The following is a 16,904-nucleotide window of genomic DNA, read 5'->3' as shown; positions in this document are numbered from 1 at the left end:
AGATCTATCTTTAGGATTCGCGTCAATTAGGGTGTCTGTTCCCTAATTCTTAGATTACCAGACTTAATAAAAAGGGGCATATTCGATTTCGATAATTCAACCATATAATGTAGTTTCGATTACTTGTGTCTATTTCGAAAAACATTTATAAAAATTGCGCATGTATTCTCAGCCCAAAAATATAAAGGGTAAAAAGGCAAATGAAACTCACCATACTGTATTTTGTAGTAAAAATACATATAACATCATTGAACAAGTGTAGGGTTGGCCTCAGATTCACGAACCTATATTAATTATATATATTTATATGTCGGTCAAAATTTGTCTAACAATTTAGGCCAAGTCATAGTGTACCACAATCCTAATGCTCGAGTCTGACTCAACAGTATAGTAACATGTTATATTACCCATGCTCAGTTAAAATTCTAGTAAAAGGTGACGTTTGAAACAACGTAACACAAATGGTTTCATAATCATAAAATAGTATTTTAGTATTTAGAGAAAGTCAACACGAAAAAATTAATTGAAAAGTTAACGGGAAAAGTCAAAGTTCAAGGTCAAAAGTCAAAGGTTAAAGTAAAAAGTCAAAGGTTAAAGTAAAAACGAGGTCGCATGCAAAAATACAATAACTTATACAACAAAATGATTTTTCGGTCAAACATGACTAAACGGCCACTTCAGCGATTTTTAGAAAAATTATCGGAACTCCGATTGATAAACGGTCACAGCCTTCAAATTCTCGTTACCTCAAAGATATAACATGATTTTTGGCAAAAGTAAACACACATCAGGCCGACCATGACAACTGATACAAAACTGACATTTTTAATAAAAAAAAGTTTCAACTCTTTTTAGAATTTTAAAATGTGGCCAAACAGTCAACTTTGACGATTTTTAGAAAAATCGTCGACACTCGAATTGACAAACGGCCAGAGTCGTTTGTTAGACCTTACAACAAAGAATTCAGTGGTATTTTTGTTTTAATCTGAAACAACGCAGATCAGCGAGAATTTCTGTTTCCGTATCGACGTTTCATCAAAATTTACAAAACTTCTTTTATCCATAACTTGACAACCGTTCAACGAAACGAGACGTGCTTTATATGAAAATTCATCTACTCGACGAGTAGAATCCAAATAACCACTTTTTATTACCCAAAAAATTAGTTTACTAATTATCATCAGCAATTTTAATTACGAAATTAATTATACAATTCGTTTATTTCATAACTTTCTAACCGTTCATCGAATCCATTTGATATCTAAATGAAAAGTTCTTAATTTTTCGCTAGCTTTCCAAGGACATGCATATTTTATACCTTATTTCATCCCTAGTATAAAAACCTTTAAGATTCAACATAACTTATCTAAGGGCAATATCAAATATACAAGCATGCACAATCCTATATTCTCGAGCACTAGTCAGGGATACACTATTAGTATGTAAAAATTAAATTATGAGTACTCACGTATCAATATTGAGATTCAATATTGCAGGAAAGATACGTAGACGCAACGGAGACGATAATTACTAGATTGACCTCACGAGCATACCCATGAACCATACCCATCACCTCCATAACTATAACCCATAATTTCCTGAGCCCTATCCTACTCGCAAAAACTCATTTTTGAAATAATTCGCTCATGACCTCGTCGTAGTATTTTATATATAAATACTAATAATAATATTTCTAATACTAATAATAATAATAATAACAATAATTAATATTAGTAATATTAATAATAATAATAATAATTAAAATTTATATATAGAGAGTGTAGTACGAGAGATAGGTAGATGAGAACTAAATCAAACGAAAATGAATTCAATCATTTTAAAGAGATTGAATCCAACCTACCCCACGTATGACCTTCCTTTTCATTTCCATTTTGTAGATAGTCCTTACCGACACTCATTCTCATTAGGTTATAAATAATATTAATTAATATATAATATATTTAATCATTAGAATTAATTAAATATTATATTATATTTACGTGCGTAGTAAAAATATAATTTTTACAAAAATGACACGGTCGTGATCTCACGACTCATGTACCACTTTCAGTTTTTCGTGCGCACTTTCGTACGTTTAGAAAACTAGCCTTTTATGTTACGTGACGTGTACCTTTTACAAAAATTTGACTTACATAACAATAAATTATCTTTATAAAAATATAACTTGTAAAGTTGAGCATTGTGGTCATTTCCTTCTATAAATTAAAGTCTCTTTGTTTGTCAAAATATTTTATTTTAAATTAAACATTTTGTGACACGTACCTTTATTAATAACTAGACTTAAATTAATTAAAAAAAATAATCCACTCAAAGTGTAACTTAATCTTTTGAGTGTTTTGGTCATTTACTTTTATAATTCATAATCTTGTTATTTATCAAAGTATATTTATTAATATTAGTTTAATATCAAAACGTTTTATGACTAATTTAAATTAAAAGTTATAATCTTATACATATTTTTAAAATATTTATCTAATAACATACTAGTTATCCTTTCAAGACTAATTATATAATTTAAGATCCTTTACAAAATCGAAAAATCCTATAACGTTTATGCTTTAAAACTTAATTTGATTTCATTCTTTTATGCGTAAACGTTTAGTTTAATTTCTTTAACTTTCTAAATAATATATCTTAATATAACATATCAAATGGGTTTATCTAGTCAACGAATCTTATCCCAATTATTCCTTCTATATGATAAATCGAGTATTATGAAATTCGATTCTCCACTAACTTTTGTCTAACTCCCAATAAGTGATACTTTGTTCTTACTTGTAAATCACTTTACCATTTATTCCGAATACCGTTAAAAAGTAAGGGTTTCCTAATTCAAAGTGGACCTCATAACAGAGACTCATAATCATAGTTCAATGTATCCGATAATTCAATCATTTGATATTATCTTTTAATCTCATCGATAAACTTACACCGAACAAATATGTTTATGTAACATATTATTCATTCTATACCTTGATAGCATTTCCAAGTTCAAAAAAAATAGATCTCATAGCTTATATTCATATTAACTAATCCGTTCAATGTTTTATTAATATATCTCAATTTAATAAGCACACATGTATATGCATATATATTTATTTACACATAATTGTTCGTGAATCGTTAGGCATGGTCAAAGGGTATTTGATTAAATGAATATAGTTTCAAAACTTTTGGGACTCAACATTACAGATTTTGCTTATCGTGTCGGATATATATAAAGATTAAAGTTTAAATTTGTTCGGAAATTTCCGGGTCATCACATTACCTACCCGTTAAAAGAAATTTCGTCCAGAAATTTGATAGAGATTGTCATGGCTAACAGTAAGAGTGTTTTCATGACGTATATGAACTGATAATTAGGGTTTTATCATCATTGATTAATATGGATAAAATGATTTGTTTTTGTGAAGAGCACGAATGAAGCTATCACTTAAGAGTGAAAATGAATAAAAGTAAGTTTGACTTAACCGGTGTCGTAGTCAAGATTGATTTCCGAAATTTAAGGAATTTAGAAGAAATCTTCATATTAAGATTTGATTCTTCGGTAATTAAGGAGATTCAGATCTTCTTTGATTAAACGCGATAATCTGCTTCGATTGCTCTGTCGAAAATTTTCCTATAAATCCACCCTCTCCATTTCCTTACAACTCACACCTTCTATTCTTTCTTTCTCAATTCCTACTTTAAAGTATTCGTTAATATGCTCCATCCCATCCTGATCCTTGATATCCTCTTAACTTGCATATCTGTCATTCTTCTTTTTAATCTGCCACCAGAAGAATCTATTTACTTCTACTATACTCTTGGGTTTATAGTGTTTCTAGTTCTCCCATGTCTTTACATTGCTATATGCATCGATATATACGGGTTGTAATTTCTGGGTTGTTGTTAGATTTTTACACCTTCCCTTATATTTCGATGTCCCTGCTTCTGTCTTCTATAGTCATCGTCATCCATAGTTAATGCTCTCTTCTATTTGCTGCGGTTTATACCCCGAATTTCTATTTCGGAGCTTTGCCCTTTCGTTTCTTCTTCTTGCGATTAAATAGCTCTCGTAATGGTCCGGAATTCGCAAATATGATTTTCGGAATGAACATTGTTAATGTTCTAGGAAGGAAATTGTAATGGCACGATCTTGACTTGTCAAATTACTAGAATACCTTGGAAAAGGCCGAATCATCAAGAAATATTTTCTTGATATTTTAGAGGTTAAATAGAATACAAGAGTCGTATAACATGGCACATGATGATGTTATGATCTGTGAATCATCACGTTCCATTTAGGAACTCAGCATGAATTACTGTAATATAATCACGTTGATCAAGTGTCATTATATTATACTAACTCATGCTTCAGTTTCCAACACTACTTCAAAAACATTCATATTTTAAACTCAAAGGTTTACAGAGTATAGGAACTAAACAGTTTTCTTTTTGATGTAATACAGATAGCGCAAAGAGATAAATGATTCCAGATAAGAATAGTTATGGAAATATCTTCAGAAATATGGAGGATATTTATAATGAAAGATACGATGATATCTTAGAATTTCTAATATCAGAGGATGATGAAGAATATTGTATGTAAGGGTTTAGTGTCAGGAGCAAGGTATTCGTTAATGACTTCAGCAGATACTGAATCATTTGGATTCTTTGAAGGCAGGTTTAGTCTTTGTGATTTGTCCACAGCCTCCTTCATACTTTGCTCAATCCGTTTTCCAGTTCCAAAACTTCTCTATTTCTGAGCTTTGTTAATACACTAATCTTTATCATCAAACTTTTTACTGCTAAGGTCGTTTACAGTTTTTGTTGCTTCATCAGCATTTCGAGAACTAGTTCGCGGTTCAGAGTGTTTTTCAGAAACTTCACATTCGAAGTATGTAAGCCTTGGAAATAGACGTTATGTATAACTGTTGGCGTCAACATGCTGTGAGATTTCAAAATACTAATTGCTAACTCCCAATGATTCGTATGAGATGAGTAAATGATGAGGTTTCAATAAATATAAAGATTCTTCGAAATGCCCAAGATAAGTGAAGTTGTTGGTAAGTTTATTGCTAATGTGGTGGAATATGAAAGGTTCTCCGGTAACAAAAGGGTAATCACATATATCAAAATTATGATAAGGCTACTCCGAATGAAAAAATCAAAGTTGTCTTGCTGGAGCTGTGATATAATTTGCTACTTTGCAAAGGAATTGCAAGGTTATTTTTGCTAATAAATGCCAAAAGATCTGACACAGATATGTGTTGAATTATGACTTTGGTTTCGAGAGCTTTTTAAGTACATAACTGTGGGTAATATGTGGTTGGATCATCATCTCGATTGCTCATTATTTGAAGTGTCTTCAGAGATTTTTGAAGGGTTTGAACATAGATTGTAATCGTTTGTATACATTTGATGTTCTAACACACTTTTGAAGTCAAAGTATAGCTTTGAAAGATGTAGGAATCTAAAAGTAATGGTACCGGTTATATCTCGAATTGAATTCTGAGATTTTAAAATCAGAATACGTAATTGGGTTTGAATGAGTATGGTTGTTTTGATTTTTATGAAAGAATGTATATTATTATGAAAGTAGGAAGTATAATTGATAATTTGCTTAATCTGATTCGAAGAATGTAACATATTAATTGTGAATTTATATATATCTCTCGGGTATTACCTACCCGTTAAAAAATTTTCACAATTAATATTTTGTACATAAGAATTTTATTACAGTCTTTATGAAAATATATATGTATATATTCTCCTCAGATGTAACATAGATTTTAATGAGTTAATACTAAATTAAACTCATTCGATTTACGGTTGGAACTAGAATTGAATAATTCCTTGAAGGTTTAGAGGTTACATAAGTATTTCTTCAATAATATTGAAATTATGAATCAATACTTCGTTATTTGTTGAGAAGTGATGTTGGTTTTCGTTAAATTCTTGTGAACTTCGCAAAGTACGAATGATGTTATCTGAAAAGTTTCGGTTACATCAATGATGAAGTGTAAATCAAATATATACTTGATTTATTAGGAATTGGAATTTGTTGAATTGAGACAGAGATTGTAGTTAACGATGGTTAAGTCGCGGGTGAGGGACGTACATTATTGCATATTTGTAATATGAATTAACTGAGTAGTTAAGATTCACACACAATAGCTTAGCACGGAAAGATTTGTTTTTTATTTCAAAAAAATATATATATATATATAATATATATATATATAATTTCTTCAGAGGGAATGAGTTAATTCTTCATAACTTGTTGATACAATATACACGTTATTGATTCGTAATGATGTTCACAGTAATTCTTGAACTGACGGAGTTTGTGATGTTATAGGTGTTGTTGATTCTGATGTTGATTGTACTGACGATGCTGGTGACGTTGATGGTACTGTTGATGCTGTTGGTAAAACAAGTTTAACTTGTTAATCACACACCATTTTTGTCAGGGTTTCTACTCTTCTTTCTATCATTTTGGTTCGCTTAACTGATTTATGGTTAGGGCTAGATTAGATAATCTCTAAGACTTTAGAGATTATATAATCGCCAAGGAATGTTTCTCCAATGAAGTTATGAATTAATACTTCGTCAGTTATTGTTGTTGGTACTCCTTGGTATCTATGGTGCGTATGACGTTGATGCTCGTGGGACAGATTGTGAAGTTGAGGTTTACAACGCGGTTGTGGTTGGAGGTGGTAATGGTACTGTTGGCGTTGATGATGGTGGTACTGGTTATGCTGCTGGTGCTGCTACTGGTGTTTGTAATCTCTGCACCATATTCTCCAAAGCCACTACCCGAGCGCGAAGTTCGTTGACTTCTTCTATTATTCCAGGATGATTGTCGGTCGAAACGAGCGGATAAATAAAATCTAGAATTTGATGTAGTATATAATCGTGACGAGATACCCTGGAAATGAGAGAGAAAATGGTGTCTCGAACAGGTTCGCCGGTAAGTGCTTCAGGTTCTTCGCCAAGAGGGCAATGTGGTGGATGGAAAGGATCGCCTTCTTCTTGTTTCCAATGATTGAGGAGGCTACGAACCCATCCCCAATTCATCCAGAATAGGTGATGACTGATTGGTTGATCCATTCCGGTCACACTGCTTTCGGAGCTTGAGTGAGATTCCATTTCGGAATCCGAGTGACTTGAACTGATGACAAATTCCATTTCGTACGATTGGATAAAGGATTTTGGATATAAAAATGATTTTTCGGCTATCGGGTGATATTCTATTTACATAGGATATCTATATATAGAGATCAAAAGATTTCATTGATTACGGAGGAATTTGCGGGGTATGTCAGGTAAAGTTTAAAGTAACAGATACGATAAGATATGATTTAGCAGATACGCTAAGATATGAAGTTTGTCTATACACTACTCATGCAATTAATGTAGCAAGACGTGTCTAGACTAATAATGATAAGCAGGTAATTTCCTATGGATGATATGAGACGACCCGACCCAATCCATAGGGACGAATACAATAACATATGATAACATTGCGAGGTACTTGACCTCTATATGATACATTTTACAAACGTTGCATTTATTCTTAAAAGGCAAACTATCATTACATCAATATTTGACATTTTCGTCTAACATTTCATAATATCCAAATGACCTAATCTGTCATTTACTTATTTATATTCTCTATTGAACTCCAATGACTCGAATGCAACGTCTTTGTATCATGGCTTAAAAGGTCCCAAGTAGTATCCTTAACATGAGCTAATGCACAGCGGAAGACTTAATTCATACCTGAGAATAACATGCTTTAAAACGTCAACATAAAGTTGGTGAGATATATAGGTTTGATGCTAGCAGCGTTATAACAATGGAACACAAGATTTCATATATAAACATTTTAATAAAAATATTCTAAGTGGTTGAGCACTTGGTAACCATACTTAACATTTAATCACGTCGCATATTCCCTTTATTATGAAATCTTACTACACCGTACCAAGGTGTAGTCACGAAACGAAGTACTGTGCAACCGTTGAATACTGGTCGTCCAGTCCGGTTGGGGTTGTCAGGCCCGATAGATCTATCAACAGGATTCGCGTTTACAATACCGCTGTAAATATTAGTTACCAAGCTACAGGGAAGTATGCCAGTGGTACAACTCAACGTAGAATATATTTTTCAGTTACTTGTGTCCATAGCGTAAAACATAAAATACATGTATTCTCATCCCGAAATATTTAGAGTTTAAAAGTGGGACTATATACTCACTTTTGTCTTGAAGATATGTAATTTCGACTTGGTCTCCGATTGATATCACGAACCTATCCATATATAATATATCAATACCTTTTCTTTTTAAACAATCGTCACATATATATACTTATAATACTTTTAATACTTTTAATAATTCCTTAGTCCGTAGTTAGCAGTCCGATGTTAGTAATTCAATTTTAATGGTTCATATTTAGTTGTTTAATAAACCCCCAATGAAATAAATAAAACCCCCATCGTATATGTATTGGTCGAGATTAATCTTGACCCATGGTACCGGTGTTGTCAAATGACGTGTTGCGTACATAAAGTACCGGTGTTGTCAAATGACGTGTTGCGTACAATCATGGGATCTTATGATTAATCTTCTCGTATTGTTTACGGGTGATCCTGAACCATATAAAATTAAATTATGAGTACATATGTATAAAATATCATGTTACTTTAGGAAGATGTGATTTATTTAATTTTCTCCAATTATTTTCGTGGCTAAACTAGTCTTGGATATCCGATTTTGTTTTGGTCATAATTTCTTCGTTACAACTCCGTTTTCATTGATTCAACTTTCCACTTCCTTGGATCGAGTCCCTCATTAAGAATATGAACTGTAAATACCTTAGTTTGTATTCGAAATCATAGGTCATAGGTCAAATTTTGGTGAAACTTATGAAGTTAATCATTTTTGTTACAAAAACATCATTTAATGACCATTTTTCTAAAAATACTTATACTATGAATTAAATCATGAAATTTTTATGTGTTAACATATTCATAAGAAATATCATTTTTCCAGAATATAAACCTCTAATTCAAAGTTCAAGATGGTTTTTAATTATCCAACCCAAAACAGCCCCCGGTTGCACTCCGACGTCATAAAAACAGTTTTTAAGGTATTCTTTGAAAAACCAAGTTATACCTTGTTAAATTAGCATATATTTAAGTTATATTACAGGTCTTGAAGTATTTTAAAAGTTAAGTTAGAAGGATCTATTTAGTTTGCAAACAAGTTTGAAATCATTCAAACTATGTTTTTGTTGTTAAAATTGTATACCATACAATAAGATAGCTATATATATATGAATCGAATAAGGTTATGAACAAAGTTACTACCTCAAGTTACTTGGACAAGATTGCTGTAAAAGAGGAGTAAAAACCTAGAACCAAAAGAGTGATGAAATTGGATGAAAGATTGGAAGCAACTTAAGACATAAACTTGAATTGAAAGTTGTATTTTTGTAGTGTTTTTGTTGATCTTTTTATGGTGGTGTTTAAGGTGATTCTTGAGAGGATTTTTTCTGGAGTTCTTAGAGAGACATGAGGCTAGTAAGTGTGTGTTTAGCTAGAGAAATGATGTTCCAAAAATTGAAAATGGATGCATGTATTTATGGTGGTGTAAAAGGTGTATAAATTTGTAATTTTGTGAAAAGATCTTTTAATCATGTGAAATTGTCATACTAAATAACAAAAGTAGTTACCTTATACATAAGGCATGAACAAGGGCTGGTTGGTGGTGATTTGATGTGTATATACCAATAGTAAAAACGTATAGAAGCTAGGTATGATACGAGTACATATACTCTAGATATACGTATAGAAATCTTGTGAAAAATGGAATGAGGATTCAAATATAGCTATCTTTTGTGAATATACTTATATTGTTTTATGTATTTAAGTCTTTAAAAGTGATTAAATACATTATATATACGATATATGTATAAACATTATAGGTCGTAAGTATTTATGTCAAATAACGTTACGTATAGTTATCGTTTTGAAAGCTTAAGTTAGTAGTTTCAAAATATACTTATAACTTATTGTTATTAATACAAAATGAGATATTTAAACATCCTTAAATCATGTTAAATATGTATATATACATATATATACACAAACGTATAATTAACATATATTGTATAGTTCGTGATATCATCGGTCAAACTAGACGGTTAAACGTTATGTAAAACTCTTTTCAAAATCATAAATCTCAACAATTTAGATTGCTTATCATGTTGGTAAGTTTTAATTTATGTAAATATTAATCTTATAAGTGTAAAACGATCGGAAAAATCCGGGTCGTTACAGTACCCACCCGTTAAAGAAATTTCGTCCGGAAATTTGGTAGAGGTTGTCATAAATAACAATAGGAATGTTTTCATGACGAATATGAGGTATTAATAGAGTTTTATCATTATTGGAAGATATGGATAAAACGATTCGGTCATGTGAAGCGCACGAGTGAAGCTATCACAAAAGAATGAAATGAGTGAATATAGAATTGTTTTAACCGATGTCGAGATTAGGATTGATTTCCAGAATTTAAGGGATTTAAAGAAAATCTTATGTAATAAGATTTGGTTCTTCGATGATTTAGAAAACAGGATCTCCTTTGATTTAATGCGATAATCTGTTTCGATTTCTTTGTCGGATATTTCACTATAAATCCACCTCCTTCCCTTTCTTACTTCCATACCTCACATCTCTTACTCTTCCTCCTCTAATTCATACCTTAAGGTATCCTTTAAAATGCTTCATCCCGTTCTGATTTTTGTTATACTTCTAACTTTCATATCTTTCATTCTTCTCTTTCATTTAGCGCTAGAAGAATCTATTCACTTTTATGATTTTCTTGGAATTATAATGTTTCTAACTCTCCCGTGTCTTTACGTCGCCATACGTATTGATACACACGGTTTGTAGTTTCTGGGTGGTTATTGGGTTTGATATCTTTCCTTATATTTCGATGCTCCTGCTTCTGTTTTCCATAATCATTGTCATCCATAGTTAATACTCTCTCCTATTTGCTGTAATCTATACCCCAATTTCTATTTTGGGACTTTGTCCCTTCGTTTCTTCTTCCCGCCCTTGAGTCAAGCGATCAATAGTTCGAAATTTGTAGGTATAAAATTCGGAATGAACATAGCTAATGCTCTAAGAAAGGAATGGTAATGGCACGATTTTGATTTGTCAAATTACCAGAATATCCAGGAAAATAGAACTATCAAGATGATTTGTTCTTAATATGTTTCGGAATTGGATAGAATGTAAAAGTCGTGTAACATGGCACATGATGACGGTACTGTGAATCATCATATTCCATTAGAAACTTAACATGACTTACTGTAATATAATGAAGTTGATCAAGTTTCATTATATTATACTAGTTCATGCATCAGTTCCCAACACTGCTTCAGAACATTCCTATTTTAAACTTGAAGGATTTAGAAACTAACACAGTTTCCTTTATATTGTAACGCATATATTACAGAGAGATAAATGATTTCAGATAAGGATAGTGGTGAAAATATCTTCAGAAATATTGAGGATATTTATAATGAAAGATATGATAATATCTTGGAATTTCTAATGTCGAAGGATGATGATGAAGATTGACCCGTAAGGGTTTAGATTCAGAAGCAAGGTGTTTGCTACAGAATCGTCATAATTCTTTATGTACAAGTTTAGTCCTTGTAACTTGTTCAGAGTCTCCTTCATGGTTTGTTCAATCCGGTTTTCAGTACCAATTTTCTATCGAGCGTTCCTAACACTTCCTTCTTTTATCATCAACATTTGGTCATTAAGACCTTCTACAACATGCTGCTTCGTCAGTATTTTTAAAGTTATCGGATCTGGGTCATTGGTTATCAAACCAAGATGGTTTAAGGAGAATTGTATTTTTAGATGATTAAACGCTGATGGTAATATGATGGAATATAAAAGGTTCTCCGGTAACGATGGCGAAAGAACAACGTATATATATATATCGAGATTGTAATAAGAGTAGTCTTACTGAGATATCGAAGTGGAGCTGTGACAAAATTAGTTAATTGAAAAGGAATCGCGTGATTGTTTTTGCTAATGGATGATAAGGAATTCGATGCGGATACGTTTTAACTATAACTTCGAGTTCAAAAATTTTTAGGTGCATAACTGTATGCATAAATCTTTATTCCGTAGACGAGGTGCGGCTGGTTGAACTTCTCGATCGAGATGTTTTCAAGAATCATGAAAAGTTGTGAATGCGAATTGTAATCGTCAAGATACAAATGAGGTTTAAAATAGAATCAAGTGGCAAACTTGAAGGATTGTTTAGTTTCATATGTAATAATCATCATTTTAACTCATTTTTAATTGTCCAAAGTTAGCAGTCCAATAGTCCGATTGTCCAATGGTTCAATAAATTCATATATGAACTAAATATATAATATTCGAATTACTTAATACGTATCGTGACCCGTGTACTGGTCTCGGTGTCGATCACAACTCAAAGTATATATATATTTTGGAATCAACTCCGACCCTGTATAGCCAACTCCCACCTTCACATATATAGTGTCTATGGTTGTTCCGAAATATATATATAGATGGATCAATATGATAAGTCGAAACCTTGTATACGTGTCCCGTTATTTAAAATGCGTAAAATAAATAAATATATATCATGACCCATTATACAACGTGTTGTCTCAGAATTAATCCGACGTGTTGTTGTACATGTGTCCCGACGGTATGTAAAGTACAGAAATTAAAATTGCAAGAATGTAAATTGCGATAAATTAAATATTAATCAGTTAGCTGGGAACAGTTAGCCGGAACAGTTAGCGTGTAATCCTATCACAATTTCAATTAATTAATTCATCTGTTTCTAACAATTTTTATTTTGCCAATGTTTCTTCATTATGCCACTTGTTGGATTCGGATAGGTAAAAATCCAAATATGAAATTTAAATGGAAATGGTTAATCTGGGGTGAACGGATACGTATATCGGTAATTGTAAGTAGGATAATAAATGATCGTTGAATCAGATTCGAAGAATGTACAGTGTAACTTGTTAATGTGAATTCTAAATATTCCTTGGGTACTACCCACCCGTTAAAATATTTTCATCATTAACAGTTTGTACGAATGAAATTTTTAATTACAATCTTTATGAAAATATATTTGCATATATATTTTCTTCGGAGGTAACTATGAATTTAATGAGTCAATAAAATATTCAACTCATTTGATTTATCGTTATTACTAGATTACATAATCTCCAAAACATTAGAGATTACATAATCGTCATGTCGAACGAAGAACGATACGTAAAGAAGAGGTAATCGGTGTAGAATGATATGTAGAACAAAGATCATATTCGAAGTTCAGATGATGATGTTGAGGTACGTGGTGCGGATGTGATTGTTGGTGGTGGTAATGATACGGTTGGTGTTGATGCTGATGATGTCGTTGACGTCGATGATGCTACTAGTACTGAAGATTGCGAGGTTGATGTTGTTAACGGTACTGGTTATGCTGCTGGTGCTGCTGCTGGTGTTTGTAACCTTCGCACCGTGTTCTCCAAAGCCGTCACACGAGCGCGAAGTTCGTTAATTTCTGCTAGTACACCAGGATGATTGGCGGTTGGAGTGAGCGAATGAACAAGATCCGAAATATGGGATAGGATATAATCGTGACGAGATACTCGAGAAATGAGAGAGAAAATGGTTTCTCGAACAGGTTCGCCGGTAAGTGCTTCAAGTTCGTCGCCAATGGGGCAATTCGGTGGGTGAAAGGGATCACCTTCTTCTTGTCTCCAATAATTTATATACTACGAACCCATCCCCAATTCATCCAGAATAGATGATGAGAAATTGGTTGATCCATTCCAGTGACGCTGCCTTCGGAGCCCGAATGGAAATCCATATCAGCGTAGCTGTCGGAGTCGGAGGAATTCGAACTGGACGCGGAGTTCATCTTGTACAGTCGGGGAAATGAATTTTTGGTTTGGAATAGATTATAGGAGTTGGGTTTGGTATTCTTCAATACATAATTTACATATGTATTTATAATACTCAAAATCCCGTGAATTACGGAGAATCTTTGAAATTCGTCAGGCAATGTCTATAGCAACAGATACGCTAGGATACGAATTTTGTCTATACACTATCGATGCACCAAATGCAGTAAGATGTGTCTAGACTTAAGAATACTAAGCAGGCAATTCTTAAGGATGATAAGCAGATGATTTTCGACTAGATATGATAAGCAAAACTTTTGACATGTAGACACGGTCAAAGTCCAGACTCACTAATGCATCCTAACAACTACCAGTTAGACACACTAATGCAAGGCCTGGTTCGCTAAGACCAACGCTCTGATACCACATGAGACGACCCGACCCAATCCATAGGGACGAATACAATAACATATGATAACATTGCGAGGTACTTGACCTCTATATGATACATTTTACAAACGTTGCATTTATTCTTAAAAGGCAAACTATCATTACATCAATATTTGACATTTTCGTCTAACATTTCATAATATCCAAATGACCTAATCTGTCATTTACTTATTTATATTCTCTATTGAACTCCAATGACTCGAATGCAACGTCTTTGTATCATGGCTTAAAAGGTCCCAAGTAGTATCCTTAACATGAGCTAATGCACAGCGGAAGACTTAATTCATTCCTGAGAATAACATGCTTTAAAACGTCAACATAAAGTTGGTGAGATATATAGGTTTGATGCTAGCAGCGTTATAACAATGGAACACAAGATTTCATATATAAACATTTTAATAAAAATATTCTAAGTGGTTGAGCACTTGGTAACCATACTTAACATTTAATCACGTCGCATATTCCCTTTATTATGAAATCTTACTACACCGTACCAAGGTGTAGTCACGAAACGAAGTACTGTGCAACCGTTGAATACTGGTCGTCCAGTCCGGTTGGGGTTGTCAGGCCCGATAGATCTATCAACAGGATTCGCGTTTACAATACCGCTGTAAATATTAGTTACCAAGCTACAGGGAAGTATGCCAGTGGTACAACTCAACGTAGAATATATTTTTCAGTTACTTGTGTCCATAGCGTAAAACATAAAATACATGTATTCTCATCCCGAAATATTTAGAGTTTAAAAGTGGGACTATATACTCACTTTTGTCTTGAAGATATGTAATTTCGACTTGGTCTCCGATTGATATCACGAACCTATCCATATATAATATATCAATACCTTTTCTTTTTAAACAATCGTCACATATATATACTTATAATACTTTTAATACTTTTAATAATTCCTTAGTCCGTAGTTAGCAGTCCGATGTTAGTAATTCAATTTTAATGGTTCATATTTAGTTGTTTAATAAACCCCCAATGAAATAAATAAAACCCCCATCGTATATGTATTGGTCGAGATTAATCTTGACCCATGGTACCGGTGTTGTCAAATGACGTGTTGCGTACATAAAGTACCGGTGTTGTCAAATGACGTGTTGCGTACAATCATGGGATCTTATGATTAATCTTCTCGTATTGTTTACGGGTGATCCTGAACCATATAAAATTAAATTATGAGTACATATGTATAAAATATCATGTTACTTTAGGAAGATGTGATTTATTTAATTTTCTCCAATTATTTTCGTGGCTAAACTAGTCTTGGATATCCGATTTTGTTTTGGTCATAATTTCTTCGTTACAACTCCGTTTTCGTTGATTCAACTTTCCACTTCCTTGGATCGAGTCCCTCTTTAAGAATATGAACTGTAAATACCTTAGTTTGTATTCGAAATCATAGGTCATAGGTCAAATTTTGGTGAAACTTATGAAGTTAATCATTTTTGTTACAAAAACATCATTTAATGACCATTTTTCTAAAAATACTTATACTATGAATTAAATCATGAAATTTTTATGTGTTAACATATTCATAAGAAATATCATTTTTCCAGAATATAAACCTCCAATTCAAAGTTCAAGATGGTTTTTAATTATCCAACCCAAAACAGCCCCCGATTGCACTCCGACGTCATAAAAACAGTTTTTTAAGGTGTTCTTTGAAAAACCAAGTTATACCTTGTTAAATTAGCATATATTTAAGTTATATTACAGGTCTTGAAGTATTTTAAAAGTTAAGTTAGAAGGATCTATTTAGTTTGCAAACAAGTTTGAAATCATTCAAACTATGTTTTTGTTGTTAAAATTGTATACCATACAATAAGATAGCTATATATATATGAATCGAATAAGGTTATGAACAAAGTTACTACCTCAAGTTACTTGGACAAGATTGCTGTAAAAGAGGAGTAAAAACCTAGAACCAAAAGAGTGATGAAATTGGATGAAAGATTGGAAGCAACTTAAGACATAAACTTGAATTGAAAGTTATATTTTTGTAGTGTTTTTGTTGATCTTTTTATGGTGGTGTTTAAGGTGATTCTTGAGAGGATTTTTGCTGGAGTTCTTAGAGAGACATGAGGCTAGTAAGTGTGTGTGTTTAGCTAGAGAAATGATGTTCCAAAAATTGAAAATGGATGCATGTATTTATGGTGGTGTAAAAGGTGTATAAATTTGTAATTTTGTGAAAAGATCTTTTAATCATGTGAAATTGTCATACTAAATAACAAAAGTAGTTACCTTATACATAAGGCATGAACAAGGGCTGGTTGGTGGTGATTTGATGTGTATATACCAATAGTAAATACGTATAGAAGCTAGGTATGATACGAGTACATATACTCTAGATATACGTATAGAAATCTTGTGAAAAATGGAATGAGGATTCAAATATAGCTATCTTTTGTGAATATACTTATATTGTTTTATGTATTTAAGTCTTTAAAAGTGATTAAATACATT

Source organism: Rutidosis leptorrhynchoides, chromosome 7 (genome assembly GCF_046630445.1).
Source record: "Rutidosis leptorrhynchoides isolate AG116_Rl617_1_P2 chromosome 7, CSIRO_AGI_Rlap_v1, whole genome shotgun sequence".
NCBI classification, from domain to species: domain Eukaryota; kingdom Viridiplantae; phylum Streptophyta; class Magnoliopsida; order Asterales; family Asteraceae; genus Rutidosis; species Rutidosis leptorrhynchoides.
The sequence above is the reverse complement of the archived record's forward strand: the minus strand, read 5'-3'. Positions refer to the sequence as shown.